Raw genomic sequence first — 12,822 nt, 5'->3', positions numbered from 1 at the left:
TTTAAATTCTTGTCGGGTAGATTGATACGGAAGTATATGTATGGGTATACATATATGGAAGTATTTACAATTACATTCTGCATATTTCCTTATGGGTTTAGGGCTGAAATGAAATTTTATGCAGGTACACTAACAACGAAACGTGTAGCTCGACTAGTTACGCTATTTATGAGAGAACGTATGTATGCCACCGTGTCAACCGTTAGAAACAAATTTTTTTTTCCTAAGTTTGTAAGGACGTACGGAACGAGCATGCATCATGTTAAAGTACCATTCACATAACTACATTGTTCCTCCCCTTATAAAGATTCTTACTCGGTTATGTAACTCTTATCCATTATGGCAATGTCTCACCAAGGGGTACACGTTAATGGTGCAGATGGCACGCACCAAGCAGACTGCTCGCAAGTCCACCGGAGGCAGAGCTCCTAGCCGTCAGCTTGCTCCACGTACCCGTCAACGTCACACGTTCCTTGGAGAGTTTGGGATGCCTACACTCTTGTGGAGAGTGCTCAGCTATGTAGGTTATCCTGATGGAATGGAACCCCGCTACTTCTGGGCGAATGAGCGGTTGGGAGAAGGTCTCTTAGTTACTGTGGAGGCCGTTGTTCGTCCCCGAGGTGACGATTCTGAGTGGACCGGCTGGTGTTATGAGTCAACTGGTAGGACTGTCGAAGAAGCAGCTGGCAGGGCAGCTTTTGGGATCTTGAGGAATATCATGGATCGTTTTCCTCAGGAGCTGGCAGCCGCTTTGGTTGGAGTCTTTCCAAGAGGTAATCCCTCCACTGACTCATGGCAGCAGGCAAGAGGAAGACCTTTGGAGATTGGTGCAGCAGAAGGGCAGAACAGTGATAACCCTGCAATGAGCGCCATGTTCGCAATGATGAGAGTGTTAGATGGAGTTGAGGGTAGCCTCAGACGTGTGTCTGGTGCTCTTGGTCATGCCCGCGAGGATCGACGTCAGCTTCAGAGGGAGCACGACGCCGAGATAGAGAGGCTCACTGAAGAGATGACTCGGTTAACTCACCAGCAAAATGCAGCTTGGTCCAGGGAAGATGTCCTGAGAGCTCAACAGTTTGAGCTAGAACAGCAGCTGGCCAATGCGGAAGAATACAACAATAATCTGCATGAAGAGGTTCATCTACTGCACAATCAGCTCCACCCTTATGTCCCACCCGGAGTCGCAGAAATGGATCTAGAAGGATACGAGGAAGGTGAAGAAGAAGTGGCACCTGAAGAAGAAGTAGAACCTGAGGACGGAGATGATTCTGCGTCTGACCTCGATAGTGATCATGATGAGGATTAGATCGCTTAGCACTTAGTGGAAGGACTAATGTATCACCTCTATTTATGTAATGGACATGTAGTTTGAAGTTGGCATTAGTAACCAGACTATCATGTAATGTTAATCGCATGTTTGGACGAACGTCGATGCAATTCCAGTTCTTTGTCGGTAATCACGCTTTAAAATTGCATGCGTTATGAGCACGATAAGTGGTCAAATTGGTGATGTCATGTTGCGAGAAAGAATTATTATGCCCCTGTTTTTATTGTGATTTTGAGAATTTTCTCCAGTAATTTCAGTTTGGCATGAGTACCTAATTCATCTGCAATCTCTTGGCATCAACCAATAATCACTTATTGTTGCAACTTCGCAGATGACGCGCACCCGTGCAGGAGCTAGTAGCAGCCAGGATGGCAACCATGATGACTTGCCACCCCCACCCCCACCGTCTGCTCAGGAATTCTTTGCCTAGTTCCTGGGTAGCCAGAGGACAATGGAAGAAGCCTTGCGCCTTATCGCGCAAAACACTGCTCGTGGCCACCCACAACAACCGGGGGCCGAGCCAAATCAGCACAGTTCATTCAAAGAGTTTCTGGACACGAAGCCTCCGATCTTCAAGGTGGCTGAGGAACCACTGCAGGCCGATGAGTGGCTAAATACCATCGAGCAGAAATTTCGTCTGCTAAGGGTCACAGAACACCTGAAAGCAGAATATGCTTCTCATCAATTGCAAGGACAAGCAGGAATCTGGTGGACGCACTTTCTGTCGTCTCTGCCTGCTAATGCGAGAGTGACCTGGGATCAATTCAAGTTGGCTTTTAGGGGACACCATATTCCCCCGGGCCTGATGCGCATGAAAGCAGCAGAATTTATGAGGCTCACTCAGGGAACAAAGTCACTCACAGAATATATGCACGCATTCAACAACTTGTCAAGATATGCTCCAAGTTTCGTGGATACTGAAGAGAAAAAGATTGAGAGTTTCAAGCGAGGGTTGGGTACCAAATTAATGAAGACTATGGCAAACTCTCGATGTGCCACGTACAATGAGTTTATTAGTCATGACTTGACCCAAGAAAACCACAACAACATGCATGCAGTTGCTAAAGGTCACAAGAGGGCATATGAGGCCGGTGCATCTGGATCTTTCCAGTCAAAAGCGCCTATCACAGCTAGGCCACAATTCCGTCCACCTGCGCCCAAGTTTAGGCCTCCACCACCAAAAGCTCAGAATAATAGGCCACAGAAACCCTTTCGTAAGGCGTTCACTATTGCCTTACCAAAAGGAAATGGTAATCAGGACAGCTCCGCCGGATTCAGAAGTAATCAACCTTGTTTCAACTGCAACCAATTGGGTCATTGGTCCAAGGAGTGCCCCCACCCCAAGAGGAATGGCAACCCAAATCAGAACAATCAGAGGCAGGTGAATGCCAGGGCACGTCAGGGACAAGTGCATTATACCACTGTGGAGGAAGTGCCCGCCGGAGAAGTTGTCACGGCTGGTATGTTTCTCATCAACAAGCATCCCGCTGTTGTTTTATTTGATTCGGGAGCTTCTCATTCATTTATGAGTCAAGCATTTGCATCTAGACATGATCAAGAAATAATAGAAGTAAGTAAAGGGGGTTTTAACATAAGTTCAGCAGGGGGAACTGTTACTACCAAAAAGATAGTCAAAAATGTACTCATCTTGATACAAGGGAGGGAGTACACAACAGATTTGATAATATTGCCGGGATTGTCGATAAGTGTAATCTTAGGCATGAATTGGATGAAGTATCATGGTGCTCTTATTGACACTAGCACCCATACTATCATGTTGAGAGAACCCACGGGAGGGAATGCTTTTCTAGTTCCACTCTCCCGCGATTTCGAACCCCAACATTTAGCCTGTGCTATCCAAGCCACCACCATATGTGATATTCCCGTGGTTTGTGAGTTTCCGGATGTATTTCCAGAGGAATTACCAGGTCTACCACCGGATAGGGACGTGGAATTTAAGATTGAATTAGTGCCAGGTACCGCACCTATATCCAGAAGGCCATATAGAATGCCACCCAATGAGTTAGCAGAACTTAAGGTTCAATTGCAAGATCTATTGGACAAAGGTCTTATCCAACCTAGCTCATCTCCGTGGGGATGTCCAGCACTGTTTGTGAAAAAGAAGGATAAGTCACTGAGGATGTGTGTAGATTACAGACCACTCAATGCTGTGACCATCAAGAACAAATATCTGTTACCCCGCATCGACATCTTGTTCGATCAGCTAGCGAAGGCAAAGGTATTCTCCAAAATTGACTTGAGATCAGGTTACCATCAGATAAAGATCAGACCGGAGGATATACCCAAAACTGCTTTCTCTACTAGGTACGGCTTATACGAGTATTTGGTTATGTCTTTTGGACTAACGAATGCTCCAGCCTATTTCATGTACCTAATGAACTCGGTATTCATGCCCGAACTTGATAAGTTCGTGGTCGTGTTTATCGATGACATATTGATTTATTCAGAAAATGAGTCAGCTCATGAAGAGCATCTGAGGATTGTCCTATCCAGACTGAGGGAGCATAAACTATATGCCAAGTTTAGCAAATGTGAATTTTGGATGAGCAAAGTACCATTTTTAGGTCACATTTTATCGAGAGATGGAATCTCAGTAGACCCATCAAAAGTACAAGAGGTCATGGATTGGAAAGCCCCAACTTCGGTGCATGAAGTTTAGAGTTTTCTAGGGTTAGCAGGATACTATCGCCGGTTTATTCCAGATTTCTCAAAGATAGCTAAGCCTATGACTAGACTACTTCAGAAAGATGAGAAATACAAATGGACACCAGAATGTGAAACAGCTTTTCACACCCTCAAAACTTTGTTGACTACAGCACCTGTGCTAGCACAACCAGACATTGAAAAGCCTTTTGATGTATTTTGTGATGCATCAGGAATAGGTTTGGGATGTGTGCTTATGCAAGAAGGGAGAGTAATTGCATATGCCTCTCAGCAACTGAGAAAACATGAAGTCAACTACCCTACACATGATTTGGAACTTGCAGCCGTTGTCCATGCACTAAAGATATGGAGACATTACTTGCTGGGCAATGTATGTCATATCTGTACTGACCACAAAAGCCTCAAGTATATTTTTACCCAGCCAGAACTGAACATGAGACAACGTAGATGGTTGGAATTGATTAAGGACTATAATTTGGAAGTGCATTACCATCCAGGTAAAGCTAATGTAGTAGCCGATGCACTTAGTCGAAAGTCCCATTGCAACCCTGTGGAAGCACTATTGGAAGATGGATTCAACTTGCTACATCCTGCTGTACTACACAATATCACAATCAGTTGTTCGCTTGAGGGCAAAATCATAGAGCTACAGCAGACAGATGTTGGAATAAGTCACATTAAGAGAAAAATGCAAGAGCAAGAAACCAAACATTTTAGATTGGACGAAAGAGGTGTATTATGGTTTGAGAACCGGCTAGTGGTACCAAAAGACCGTGAGCTAAGGAATCAAATTTTAGAAGAAGCTCACTCGTCCAAATTGTCTATCCACCCGGGTAGTAGTAAAATGTATCAAGATCTAAGAAACCATTTTTGGTGGACTAAGATGAAGAAAGAGATCGCAGCCTATGTTGCTAGGTGTGATAACTGCAGTAGAGTGAAAGCCGTCCATATGAAAACCGCTGGATTACTTCAGCCACTGCCTATTCCAGGATGGAAATGGGAGGAGATCAGTATGGACTTTATCACAGGCCTTCCAACAACACCACAAGGTCACGATTCAATCTGGGTCATTGTTGATCGTCTCACCAAGTCAGCACACTTTATACCCGTGAACACGCGGTATATAGTTGGGAAATACGCTGAAATATATGTTGCCCAGATCGTGAAATTGCATGGAGTACCCAGGACCATAATCTCAGATAGAGGACCACAGTTCATAGCTCGTTTCTAGGAGCACTTACACCAAGCTTTGGGAACCAAGCTAATCAGAAGTTCAGCTTATCATCCGCAAACTTCAGGACAGACAGAGCGAGTGAACCAAATCCTAGAAGATTTACTTAGGGCTTGTGTTATATCTTCAAAAGGTTCATGGGAGAAATGGTTACCTTTAGCTGAATTCTCCTATAACAATAGTTATCAAGCGAGTATCAAAATGGCTCCATTTGAAGCCTTGTATGGCAGAAAGTGCAGAACTCCATTGAATTGGATTGAGCCCGATGAAAGGAGATACTTTGGTATTGATTTTGTCAATGAAGCCAAAGAACAAGTACGTATCATCCAACAACACATGAAGGCAGCTCAATCAAGACAGAAGAGTTATGCCGATAAAAGAAGAAGACCACTAACTTTTGAAGTAGGTGACTATGTGTACTTGAGAGTATCACCCATGAAAGGTGTGAAGAGATTTGGGATGAAAAAGAAGCTTTCACCAAGATATGTAGGGCCATACAAAATTTTGGAACGAAAGGGAAATGTTGCGTATAAGCTACAACTACCAACAGAGATGAGTGCAATCTTTGATGTGTTCCATGTTTCTCAACTAAAGAAATGTCTTCGAGTACCGGGAGAAGCTATTGCACCCACCAACGTGCAACTTCAATCGGATTTGACCTATGAAGAAAAGCCAATTCGAGTATTAGAAGAGATGGAGAGAGTAACAAGGAGTAAGATTATTAAGTTCTATAAGGTGGTGTGGAACAATCATAGTGAACAAGATGCTACATGGGAAAGAGAAGATTATCTGCAAGAAGTTTATCCCGCCTTTTTCCAAGAATGGTAGGTCTTGCAAATCTCGGGACGAGATTTTTATAAGGGGGAGGGGCTGTAACACCTCGGGTGTTAGCCTTGCATAACTTGACTTGCATAACATGAGCATGAGCATCAAGCATTCATAAATCATCATTTGCCATTGAAACATTTGACCGAAACATATGAAACATTGCTTGTTATTTCGTGTTTCTTGGAACATATGCATATGATCTTGTACAAATGAATGCAAGTGGGTAATGTTGGTCACTAAAACACCTTAGCTATACTTAGGTTAACAAAAGGAACCTTGTTCATGAAGGCCACATTTCATGACCAAGCACTTAGGTGATATTTCATGTGATTACTTTCAATAGCTCTATGAGTGACTACTACATGAAATGCTTAAATGACCTTGCAAATTGTTTAAACATGCTTAGAGTATCATTATGAACAACTTTGGTATTTAGGGCTAGGGCTAGTTTGGTCATCTGGTAATGGTTTGAATATGTATCATGATTTCAAAGTGACATGTTTGACTAAAGTTGAACTAGGTGTTAGAGACCTTGCATGGAGGAGTTCACTAAAGCAAAGTTGGAGTGTTTGACATAAGGAACAACTTTTATTTTTGGGTCATGGACTGATTCAGCTTCTAACATGCTTGAATGGGTCCCACAAAAACCAGCAAAATCCAGCTTTCAACACTTAACAAATTTTCTAAGTGGTTGATCGACTAACCGACTGACAGCCGATGTTGAGCACGATATTACTCCGTCTCTATTGCGAATTAGAACGAGGTGCTTGAACCAAAGTTGTAGCTGGTACTTCAAGCTACAAAAACCATGTAGATCGTTTTCGCTTAGGAGCTACGGATTAGCAGATATGTCGACTTGAAAACTAGCTGTCAGGCTCGACTTCGGGTTAACTGACGAACTGAATCGGCTGATTCAGTGGCCGACCGCCGTCAGGCCGTGGCCGCCGTGTGGCGCGGGAAACGACCGTGCGTCGCCGCCGGTCTGTCCGCGCAGGCCATGACGCGCCTGGGCGCGGCCTTAACCCCGCCAGCGTCCGCCCGACCCCTTCCGCGCTCCCATTTCGCTTCTGGCTCCCTTTCTTCCTCGCTGCAGCAGCCGCCGAGCGCCCGCAGCTCCGCCGTCGCCATAGCCGTGCACAGCTCGCGACGAGCCGTCCATTCTTCACCGCAGTAGCACCACTAGCTCCCCAGCAACCTACTACCTCCTCCCGTGTCCGCTGTTCCAGCTTGGTAAGCCATCGCCGCGCGTTTAAGCTCGCCGGAGTTCCGCCGTGAGCTCCGTCTCCGTGGCCACATCGCCACCGTCCATCCCAGGCCGCGTTAGGGCACTAGATAGCTCCGCCGTAGCTCGGTGATGCTCGGCGCAGCGTCCGTTCGAGCCACCGTAGCCCACACTAGCGTGCCGCCGTGGTCCAGCTCCGTCGTTCCGCCATGGTCGCCGCCGTCAGCTCTAGGGTCGGCAATAGGACCGGCCAAGTATACCAATCGACGCGCTAGGTCGAGTAGAAGGTCTAGTGATGATGTCACCGCTGGCGAACTCACCGCCGTCGAGTTTTGGCCGCGTCCGTCGTGCAGCGCCGCTGTGCTCTGTTTTTGTCTCGCTGACCAGTGGGTCCCGCGTGTCAGCGACTCAGCATTTCAAATCTAGTTCAGTTTGCATGCAGATTCACATGTGTTTTGTTATTTTTGTATCTTTAGTTTGGTAGCTCCCAAATTTGTGAAATAAATTTTGTAGTGTTCCTTAGGAAGTGTAGTATTTAGGAAAAATATGTTTTTAACATTTACAGTAGAAAGTTTTGGAGATTTAAATAGGGATTTCAAATGTGCTTTTGAATGCATTCAAATTTGTTTATTTTATATCTAGAGTTCCTGTGCTCCAAAAATTATGAAATTTTTGTGGTAAGTTAGTCTTAGCATATATGAGCTTGGATAAAAATTTGAAGACCAGTGCATGTGTAGATCTATAGTTATAGATTTTTTCTTTTATAAATAGTTAATCATTGCATGAATTTTTATAAATTAATTATGAGTCCAAAATTCATGAAATTTGTTGGAGGTGATACTAGTACCATATGGATGTTAGGAAAAATAAGAAATCTGTTGCTTGACACTTTTCAGTAGGATTTTCCATTTATGCTATTTCAAGCCTTGCTTCCTTATCATTTTTGTATAGAATGTTCTACTTAGTAAAATGACATGAAATTTTTATAGTAGTCCTTTGATAGAATTAGTAAGGCTCTGTAAATTTTTGAGAATTTATTAAGCACATCTGATATATATTTATTATTTAACCTAGATATCTAAATAAAATAATAAAGGCAATTTAATAAATAGTTTGGGCTTCACCATTATATCATCTTAACTGTATTTGGTATGCTTACACTGTTGGTAGGTTCTAGTTTGTCAAATGTTGAATGATTACATAAAGTAGAAGTATTCTTACTTTATATTGCATGTTAAATCATTTCCGGACTGATTCTAGAGTGTGAGGAGTTACATGTTGAAACTGATGTAGACTGTAAAAATGGTTAATAACAAAGTTGTAGAGAATTTGATAAGCTTTCCAGAAAGTCCAGGATCACTGTTTTGGATTTGTAGAACTCCAGTTATGAGTGAAACAAGTAGCTACTGTATGGCATAGTCGATGCATTGTAAAAGTAGTTAAGTAGTAATCGAGAAGAGATATGCACCTACTCAAACAACATGATGCACTTGTTAACATATATGCATTCGTAATACTTATACCATACTCATGCATCTAGGATCGGAGGAAGAGATCACGTTGCTGGAATTCGAAGAAGCAGAGGAAGGGAACCTGCAGGAGGATCCGCAAGCCGCAGCTCCCGAAGGCGTGGAGCAGAACCCTGAAGAGCTTCCGGAGTGTCCTGACCATCGCCCTACTTCCTTTCTGCGAGGCAAGCCCCGGAGCATTATAAGTCTCCTAGTAATTTACAAATGTTTACTTACGTATTTATGATTGATGCATTAGGTTATAAGAGTTGAATGAAACCACTTGATGCATGTACATTCCTTGTCCAGATATTACACCTTTAACCGGTATAGGTCCAGGATCGAATATATATGCTTAGCCATGCTTAGACCGGTAGAAGTCGGGTGATGTCCTGTCACCTGTGAGATATAGGTGGATACCGGAGCACGGTTGGCTATATCTGCTATCGTGGAACAGAACCATAAGGTAAAAGTAAATTGAGACCGGACAGGAGGTCGATAGGGAAGCAACAAGGCATGGAGGTCTTGGGTGTGGACTTATCCCCATCCGTGTCGATTAAGGACCGTACCGTTGTTGGCGCTTCTGACAAGATTGAACGCATGCCTCTCACTTAGCTGGCCGGATAACTCGTTCCGACCGCGAAGCCGAGTAATTCAACTCAGGCCGGGAATCGTTCTGTTGTGTGCTCCTTCCGGGGAACGATCAGACTGAGCCCAAGGGCAGGTTTGGCCTAAGCATCCTAGCATCTGGTGTTCCAGATTGTGCGGCGCAGTTCGAACCCGCGAAATGTGTACCGGAGTTGTACCAAAGGTGACCTAAGACTATCGTGGCTGGTAGATCTAGGTTTGTGTTAGGAATAAATTCCCAGCTGGTTGAAATCGATTCGAATCGCCGTCTCTCCCGGATAGTGAGAAACTTGGCTAGTCCCAACATCATAGCAGCTATATTATGAAACATGATGGTTCAGATGAATATGGAATTACAATACCTGCTATGGTTACTCTTGTATGCTTCTAAATGATATACCACATGTTTGGCACAGGATAGTTGCTAATCTAGAAATGGATAGCTATAATTAACTTGATAAAGGAATCATAATTGTACAATGGGTAATTGCCTTTTACGCAAAATGTTGTCAAGTTACGTCCACTTATACAGCCTTGCATAATCCTTGGAGTCATTTTATTTCTGGTTCATGACGGGTAAGTCTAGCTGAGTACCTTCTCGTACTCAGGGTTTATTTTCCCATTGTTGCAGATGGCACTGTGTATCATGGTTATTGCAAGAGTTGCTTCTATCCCGCTGTGGATGAGGAGTAAGCCTTGGGCAGGCTTCCTTAGTAATTCCTATCCTTGCTTTTGTGGACCGTGATCTGGTTTGGCACTGTATCAAACTATGTTGGAAACTTTATCTTCGAACTTATTTGCTTCCACTTTAATTATCAAACTCGGTTTGTAATAACTTTATAGTCGTACTCTGATGATGAAAAGTATCTGTGAACTTTATGTAATGTGTGGCATGTATGTTGAATCATGTACGATCTTGGTTGTTGTAAATCGTTTATCGAGACCCGTCGTGGTACTCGACGGACTACCGGGTTTATATGGGTTCAAGTATGACAGTGCGACCGCTTGCGGATTGCCATTGTACTTGTATTCTTATAAATTGGTCAGTTCTGCGACATCTGTCGCAATATTAGAATCACGCAGGACGTGTAGAATTTCTAATCCTTGAAAATGTTTTTCGAGCTTTCGTATTTTAGCACAGTAGGCGCCCATGTTTTCTTTGGTGCAATCCCAATCTTTGTTGACTTGATTGATGACTACTGCTGAATCACCGTATACGAGTAAACACTTGATTCCGAGGGTAATTGCCACTCGTAGCCCGTGGATGAGGGCTTCGTATTCTGTTTCATTGTTTGTAGCTTGCCATAGTATCTAAAGGACATACTTGAGTTGCTTTCCATCTGGAGAAATGAGGAGAACGCCTGCACCGGCTCCGCCTAGCTTGAGTGATCCATCAAAGTACATCTTCAAATGATCGAGGATGGTATTTGACATAGGTTGTTTAATTTCTGTCCACTCGGCAACAAAATCGGCCAGGGCTTGAGATTTAATTGCCTTCCGTGGGGTGAAATCAATATTGAGAGCACCAAGTTCAACTCCCCACTTAGATATGCGCCCTGTTGCGTCTCTGTTGTGCAGGATGTCTCTGAGTGGGAAATCTATCACCACGGTAATCTTGTGGCTTTCAAAATAGTGGTGAAGCTTGCGTGAAGTGATCAGTAGGGCGTAGAGTAGTTTTTGTACATGCGGGTACCAGATTTTTGATTCTAACAGTACTTCGCTGATGTAGTATACGGAGCGTTATACTTTATATACATGCCCTTCTTCTCTTTCTATGGCAATCGCTGTGCTGATCATAGTAGAAGTTGTCACAATGTACAGCATCATGTCTTCGTATTTCTTTGGAGGTGTGAGAATGGGCGAGGAAGTTAGGTATGCCTTGAGATTCTTGAAAGCTTCGTTGGCTTCTTCTATCCACTCGAATTTGTCTATCTTCTTTAGCAGTTTAAAGAAAGGTAACCCTTTTTCGCCGAGTCTTGATATGAAACGATTTAGGGCCGCCATGCAGCCTGTTAGCTTCTGCACATCTTTGACACTTCGAGGAGGGCCCATCTTTGTTATGGCTCGAATTTGCTTGGCGCTTGCTTCGATTCCGCGATGACTGACCAAGAATCCGAGTAGTTGTCCTGAAGGAACTCCGAATACACACTTGTTTGGGTTCAATTTCCACCTCCATCTTTTCAGGTTTTCGAAGGTTTGCTTTAAGTCTTCAATGAGTGTGTCCGGGTTCTTTGTCTTTACTACTACATCATCCATGTATGTCTCTATGTTTTCACCGATCTGATCACCCAGACACATTTGGATAGCTCTTTGGTAAGTGGCACTAGCATTCTTGAGTCCAAATGACATGGTTTTATAGCAGTAGGCACCGAATGGAGTGATGAAAGATGTCTTGCTCTGGTCTTGTTCCTTTAATGCGATCTGGTGATATCCTGAATAGCAATCAAGGAAGGACAATAAGGCAGATCCTGCTGTTGAATCAACTATCTGATCGATGCGTGGTAGCCCGAGCGGATCTTTCGGGTAGTGTTTGTTGAGATCTGTGTAGTCGACACACATGCGCCACTCGTCCGTATTCTTTTTCTATACTAGAACTAGGTTTGCTAGCCAATCTGGATGGAGGATTTCTCTGATGAATCTGGCTGCCATTAGTTTTATGATTTCTTTTCTAATTGCTTCCTTCTTGTCGGGTGAGAATTGTCGTAGTCGTTGCTTCATAGGCTTGGAGCCTTCATTGATATCAATTTTGTGCTCAGCCAACTCTCTTGGAACCCCTGGCATGTCGGTCGGCTTCCAAGCGAAGATATCTTTGTTGTCCTGAAGAAAGTTGGTAAGCGCAAGTTACTATTTTGCCGAGAGGTGGGCGCTGATGGTTGCCGTTTTGGATGGATCACCGGTGCCCAGGTCGATTTGCTTGACGTCGGCTTCTTTTGGTGGTGCTAGGATGCTGGGTTTTTTAGCCGGTATCTCTAGCTCTTTTGGGCTAATTTCTACTGCAACAGTGGCTATTTCTTTTCTTCCATCGGTGGCCTGTGCTTTTGCTACAATTTGGATTGCCTGAACATCGCAGTCAAAAGCGCGCTTCAAATCAGTCCAAAGAGAAAGGACACCGTTAGGCCCTAGCATCTTAAGCAACAGGTATGGATAGTGCGGTATCGCCATGAATTTTGCTAGTGCTGGGCGCCCGAGGATTGTGTGATATGATGAATCGAAGTCCACAACTTCAAACTTGATGAACTCTGTACGGTAGTTTGAGGGAGTCCTGAAAGTGACCGGTAGAGTGATTTGTCCAAGTGGCATTGCTGCCTTGCTGGGTACTATGCCATAAAAAGGTGTCCTTGTTGGTGTAATCATCTCAGCGAGTTGTAGTCCCATCTTCCTTAGAGTTTCTGAG

The sequence above is a fragment of the Miscanthus floridulus genome, chromosome 17 (genome assembly GCF_019320115.1).
Source record: "Miscanthus floridulus cultivar M001 chromosome 17, ASM1932011v1, whole genome shotgun sequence".
Taxonomy (NCBI): Eukaryota; Viridiplantae; Streptophyta; class Magnoliopsida; order Poales; family Poaceae; genus Miscanthus; species Miscanthus floridulus.
This window is presented reverse-complemented; position numbering follows the sequence as displayed.